The 6,936-nt window shown below is 38.1% G+C and overlaps 1 pseudogene; it reads right to left on the bottom strand.

The window, feature by feature from the left end:
• Positions 1-243: 243 nt before the first annotated feature.
• On the bottom strand, positions 244-359 carry LOC112480342 (annotated as a pseudogene).
• Between the last annotated feature and the right edge of the window lie 6,577 nt (positions 360-6,936).

A 6,936-nucleotide genomic window follows, 5' to 3' on the forward strand; every position in this document is an offset into this window, starting at 1 on the left:
ATGTCGAAATGGCAGTTGTAGTTGTAGGCTAAAGGAATAACTTTATAGTGTCTGGTCATTATATCCCAGTGCTTGATTTCCAAGAGTTTGATACATTCAACCTCTTTAATTCATATTGTAATATCATTCTTTTTTTAATTTTTTAATTTTTAATTTTTTTATTTTTTAAGGCAACCCTTGGTTGACCTCATTGATTGCAAGGACCTTGTCAGCTTACAATCCCTTATTTTTTTTTAATTTTTACGCCTACAGCACTTGGTCTTCCTAAGTGGTCTCCCAAAGTACTAACCAGGCCCGACCCTGCTTAGCTTCCGATATCAGACGGGATCGGGCTTGTTCAGGGTAGCATGGCCATAGATATAACATCATTCTTATTGCTACTGTTTATCAGCTGATTCCAAAGTCTACATCACTAATAGCCTTTATTGATAGTTCATATAATAGTCATTTACTATACAAAAAGGACCTCTTCAATTATGGCACGAAAAGCGCTTGACATAGAGAGGTGCCTATCCACAAGTACTCGATTAAATGTTAATGCCACCGGACTGCAAGACCCTCAACTAGCCCCTTTCTCATATGAAATCCTACTTACTCTTTGTATCAGTTTTCTATTGCTGCTGTAACCAATTACCATAAACTTAGTGGCTTAATACAATACCAATTTATATTCTTATAGTTCTGAAGATTAGAAGTCCAAACTGGGTCTCACTAGGTTGAAATCAAGGTTAAAAATCAATCAGCTAAAATCAGGGCTGCATTCCTTTCTGAAGGGGAGAATCTGGTTCCTTGCCTTTTCTAGCTTCTACAGGCTTCCCATATTTCTTGTTTCCTGGTCGCCTTCCACCTTTAAATTTAGCATTATGAGTCTTTCTTATATAGCATCACTCTGACACTGAATTTTTTTCTGCTCTTACTTTTGAGAGACCTTGTGATTACATTGGGCCTACTATAATCCAAAACAATTTCCCCATCTCCAGGTCAGCTGATGAGCAGTCTTCATTTCATTTACATCTTTAACTCTCCTTTTCCACATAACATTACCTATTTACAGGCTCTAGGGATTAGACTGTAGGTATCTTTGGGAGGCATTATTCTATTTGTTATACCCTTTAAGGTCATATTTAGCTGTCACCTCTTCTGTGAAGCACGGGATGATTCCACAAAGTAAATAGAATCATGTTCTTTTCAGCATTTCTTCTACACATAATGACTACTTCTTATAGCTCAAATTGTGCTGTGATTATTTGTATAACAGTCTGACTCCTTCACTCCAGGGGAGGCAGAGCTTTGTGTTTGGCAAAGATCAAACATTGGATGAAAAACTTGAACTGATAAATATGGAAGAGGTAGATAGAATCTCAATAGGGTTCTATTAGCAGGGTGAAGGGTTTAGGATGGGAAAGTGAATTTCAGGGCCATGAGGTGATAGCATAGGGGATATATGAATGAGATAAGGTTGAGAAGTCAGTCTCAACGAAATGGGCACAATCAACTCACAAGAGCAATGGTTGGAATGTGTGTAATTTATCTTCCACTGTATTGCATTTTAGAGATATTTAATTTATGAAATCTTATCTCATTAGAAAGAGGATCTAAAAATAAAGGGAAGACTATGTGTAATAACATACTATAAAGAGATACCATAAGGACACAAAATCTGGAAACCACTAAGCATTATTTTTTATGTATAGGAAACTAACACAAACAAATAAATAATAACAATTAAAAAAAAAAACTATCTTTATTTATCCATCACTCTCCAGGGAGATTGGTGTTTTGATTTAGATGATAAGGATAGTTCTATTTCCTCCTTAGTCTTAGCTGTCCCTTGGGTGGAGAAGGTCAACTTTGAGTTGTATGAGTGTGACGCATATTTCCTTCAGCCAACAATCAATTTCCTTTTTCCGATTCTGTGCTCCCCACACACCCACTGATAAATAGTCTAGTCTCCTGAGGGGAACCACTCACCAGGAAGGGAGTGCCTAGTTCACATCTGACCAGTCCCGTTCCCAGGTCTGGTGGTGGATGGCCCACTGAAAATTAATAAACTGCGCCCTAGTTTATAACTGTCTTTGTTATTACAATGAATCAATTTTCCAGGGCCAAGTGGAAGTCTAATAAATATAATGTATCTAAAAACATGTTGAAGACCAGCCTTTGATCATAGCCAGCCAGGAGGATAGAACCTTCTCTGAAGCCTGTCTGTACATGCAGCTCTGTCTGTGATGGTTACTTTTTGAGTCATACAGTCCCGTAGCCTAGGTGATGATTTGCTTACATGTGGCAGGCATTGGAGTTTCTTAAATAATCAGGGAAATAAGATGGCGAAATGGAGCTTTAGAGAGATTGCTATTGCTGTGTACAAAGGGTTATCAAAAACAAAAGGTAGTCAGCAAGAAAGCTATAAAAATGCTGCCTCGGTGAGTAAGGGTCTGGACTGGGAAATGAAGAGATGGAGTGTTGTTAAGACATTATGAAGGAAGAAACTGACCACTACCAAGGATACAGGTATGCAGAGAAAGCAGCAACCTAAGATGAGACTTTGATTTTGATCGTGGACATCAAAGTGAGGCTAATCTGACAGACTCTGTACATAAAAGATATTTAATAAGACTTTTGGTGGTCCCTGAATTAAAGGTATAAAATAATTTCAATATAGTTTTCTTACTGGAAGAAGAAAAAAAAGTCAGGTAATTAAAAAAAAGATTTATTAACATCAACTCATGTAAAAGATTAGCACTGAGACATACTTTTGAACTATGAGAAGTTTCATTGTTTCAAAACTTTATTAGCTCTCATTGCTTTATAATGAATTAGTAATTATTGATAAATTATTTCAGGAGGCAAGTACAACGCTAAATATTCTCTGAAATATAATGCTCATATTAATAGAGAATGATAATGGCATTTAAAAAATTCAATTGTCTTCCAGGAAAGACGAACTTTAAGTGTTGAGTATGTACCAAGTCTCTTCCTAAGTTAGTCTAACTGCTTAGAATCATGCAAGAAATATTTCGCAAAGCCACCTGGAATTCTAACCAAGACTTAAGAAGCATGACTTGTAGGTGAAATCTGAGCAGAATTTTAGAGCCCTGGATGGTACAGTACCATGTACCATCTTCAAGAGACTTGCATTTCATTTTCAATCAAGGTCATATTAAATTTGGTGTAAATACTCTTTGACTGCATTCCATATCCAATACTCTCTTCTAAAGTCATATGAACACAAAAGTAAAGCTAAGGTAAATAAATAAAACTCATAAAGAACAAGAACCTCGTTGTCTGGCCTGGTAAATTTACCTGAAGCTGTTCTCTCTCTTACACACACACACACACACACACACACACACACACACACACACACACACTCACACACATACTTTTTTTTTAATCCTTAATTGAAAAATTGAGTCTTCAAGAGCCAAAACATACACTGCAAAGCTAAAGACGTTTGGGCATTGGCATCTCCAAGAGCCTGGCTCTTGTGACTGCTGTAGCTAGTTTTCACACTGTGAGGCTGCTTTTGATTTATTGCTGTCATAAAACAGAAATAGGTGTAGTGTTATGATGATTTGCGATTTGTTCCTAACTCAGAGGACTCTAGTGGCCTCTTAAACTTATTATAACAACTCATATTAGGAAAATGGAACTAACTTGACAGGATTCATTCCTTCAGGTCACACAGAAATTGTGGAGTTTTTCCCTCTGTGTGTGGGGTTTGAGGGAAGAGAGAGAGGGGAGGGGGGCAGAATGTAGCCACTTGGTGCCTTTGCTCTCAAACAATCAACTTAGAGTTGAAGGGGTAGATTATTGGGCATTCAGGTCTCTCCATGTGCAATTAAAAACATTTAAAAAAATCATTTAAATTCCCATTTTATTTGCTCTTCTTTACACTTTTACTCTGCTGTAGGGGTTCCAGTGGGGCAGGTTTCCTGCCAGCACTTGACAATAACATGCATGCTGGCTCATGGCAGCTTGATGGGGCATCAGGGAGAGAACGACTCAAAGGGGCCGCCCAAGACCTCAGCCTGAGTGAGTAATTGTGAAGGCTCCCCACCATGTGTGTTAATTCTTAGAAATACAGAACTGAATGTCAACACTTTGCCTCTCCAGAGAGCACTCAGATCTAAGTATAGAGGCTGAGGGTAACACCATACCAGCCTGGAGTTAGGAAAGTATATGTTATCTGTTTTAAATCACTTGTCAAAAGTGAGTTTTTCTTTAGCTTTTTATTTTGGGGAGAAAATATATAGAAGGGTCTTTGGCATCAATGGTCTTGCCTTGACATAGAGTAGTGGCTATGAACACTGAGATGAGGCGCCCTACAGCAAAATCGCTAACACAGCCACCATTACTCAAAAACAAAGCATTTGGAGATAGAATATTGAGTGGGAGTCCTCATTCTGCTAACCTAATCTTCAGCAATTCTTAGAACTTCTCTAAATTCTATTTTTCTCACTGACAAGAGAATATAACCTTTGTCTAGCTAACTGTTTTGTCATAAGAAAGAGTGATGTTAGTCCTTGTTATGGATGTGTGTGTGCACATGTGTGTGCGTGTGTGTGTGTGTGTGTGTGTGTGTGTTGGGAGTGAAGAGGACCTTTTGGCCTTGTGTAAAGTAGCATAGATTTAGTGGAGTTAAAAAAAGATCCCATACCCCACACTCACTGCAGTGCCAAATCTACACCTGTGCTTGATTCTAGCCCCAGCTATAATATTAACTATCATCTGAAGAAGCAGAAGCATTGCAGCCCTTGGCAACATTACTGTGAACAAGCAATTGCTTAGGATTTCATTCCATGGATTCCTCTGCAAAAGAGAAGTTGTAGGAAAGAAATATCTGCAGCACTCTACTTTTCTCCTCAAAGTCTTTCCTTCAGTTGATGTGCCAAAAGAAAGGATAGCTCTGATGGCAAACCATAACAATGAACCTGGGTGGTTTGACCTACCTCTATACGCCTTGGCGATGAATCACTGTGATAGGATATGCAAAGCACTTTGTCTAACCTTGATCACCTCCCCATTCCAGCCCCCTCAGCTTGGTTTAATAGAAATTGCACTGTCTCAGGAGCCAGGATGACCTAGTTCAAGTCCTGACTCTGCTACTAACTGAGCAAATCACTTAACCTCTCTGAGTCTTTTTCCTAGTCTACAATGAATGATGGGTCAAAGGCAGGGGTAGCTAGGTGAGGAGGTGAACTAAGTGTTTAAGTTTTTTCTCAATTCAGACATTCATAATGATGATGTCCTAATGCAAGGATGGTCAAATGGAACACCTAGAACATGCTTAGTCTAGTTGATGGAGAATAATAGAAATAGGTATCAGTCATTTAGATCTTTCTGTGTGCAAGGACTTTTTCTAAGCTTATGTAATTTTCTCATTTCCTCCTCACAACAACACCATGAAGTAAGTGGCATTGCTATATATAATTTATTGATGAGGAAATCAAGGTATGGAGAAAGATTGATTTTCCCAAAGAACACTTCTGAGATGTAGTAGATACAACATTTAACCCTAGGTTGTTTGGCTCCAAAGTTCATGTACTTAAGCTTCAAATTATAGTGGTTTTTTGCAATATTATTTTTAGAAGAATTTGAAAGCCTTAATAGGAAAGAATTCCATGATTGATTATTGATATTTGCCGAGGGCTCGAAAGTGTGAAGTGCAGGGCACTTGTGTTGTCTGCTGATCCTGGTTATAGCATGAATCCTCCAGCTTTCCTAAATGAGAAAATCCAGAGGAATATTTACACTTTTTAATGCAATGCCTAGATACCTTTACTCAGGCCTCCTAGCAGGCTACAACAGACTGGTGGCATATGCAACCATGCCTCTCATTGAAAAGACTGAGGCATATAGCAAAAGCCTCTCCCCAACTGAGATCAATAATTTCAACATCTATACTCCCACCCCTCACCTCCTTGTCTGCTGTTTCCAGAATCTCATAAATCTTCGGAGGCAATCCAAAATAATCCCTCTGCAGAAAAAGAATGGGATCTTTTCTTTAATGCAAATGAACAGTGGTATTCAAATTGGACGTCCCAAATGGTAAGGAGGAATTTGCAGATGTGAAAATGTTTCCTAGGCAGTCCAAACTTGACACCTTGCATTTCAATGTGACCTGAATTTATATATGGAGAAAAAAACATATTTTGTTGTCCATCCCCAGATGGTTTGGATATTTTTCTTCAGTGGGTAGAAAGATACACTTTTCATATTGCCAATAAATAGAATAAAACTCAATTCATGTTAGAGATTTAGCCTAAGTTTAATCTTAGATTAACTCTCATTTTGGAGTAAATGTTAATGTACGTAGAGAGGAGAAAAAATGATTATATTTTAAACACAGACATTAAAGACAGACAAAATTATTGAAATTATTAACCAGCAAAATATGGGATTTAATTAGTTATGTAAAAGGTCAGTTTTCTCAGGAAATGTATTTAAGGCTAAAATAAAAAAGGACTTCTATGAACTCAAAATGTGGTGGAACTATATTTTGGTAGCCATTTATCTTTTTCTTTATTTGGTTTCTCTTTTATTCCAGAGTATCTGGTCCAGACCACTCAAAGTACTAACTATATTGGACAGTTTATGTACACATCTCTTCTGTTAGACCCAGAGTATCTCAAGAGCAGGAGCTGTCTCTAATTCACCTTGAGATCACCAGAGTCCAGCACAATGCCTACCACAAAAAAATTGTCTTTGACAACAATTACTACAAAATGGTCTGCAACCAACAACACTAAAACACAGCATCACATAAAACAGCATTTATGCTCCAGAGCATGCTTCTAGAGTTAACTGTGGATCAGATCTCAGCAAATCTCAGCAGTGAGATTCTTTTCAAGTACTGGGTCCAGATGGTTTGGCTCCTTGCGTAGGCTGTGCTCTGTTCTTTTTCCGGGACCCAGGCTAAAGGGCAGCAGCTAA

Source organism: Pteropus alecto, unplaced genomic scaffold, assembly GCF_000325575.1.
Source record: "Pteropus alecto unplaced genomic scaffold, ASM32557v1 scaffold103, whole genome shotgun sequence".
Lineage (NCBI taxonomy): Eukaryota > Metazoa > Chordata > Mammalia > Chiroptera > Pteropodidae > Pteropus > Pteropus alecto.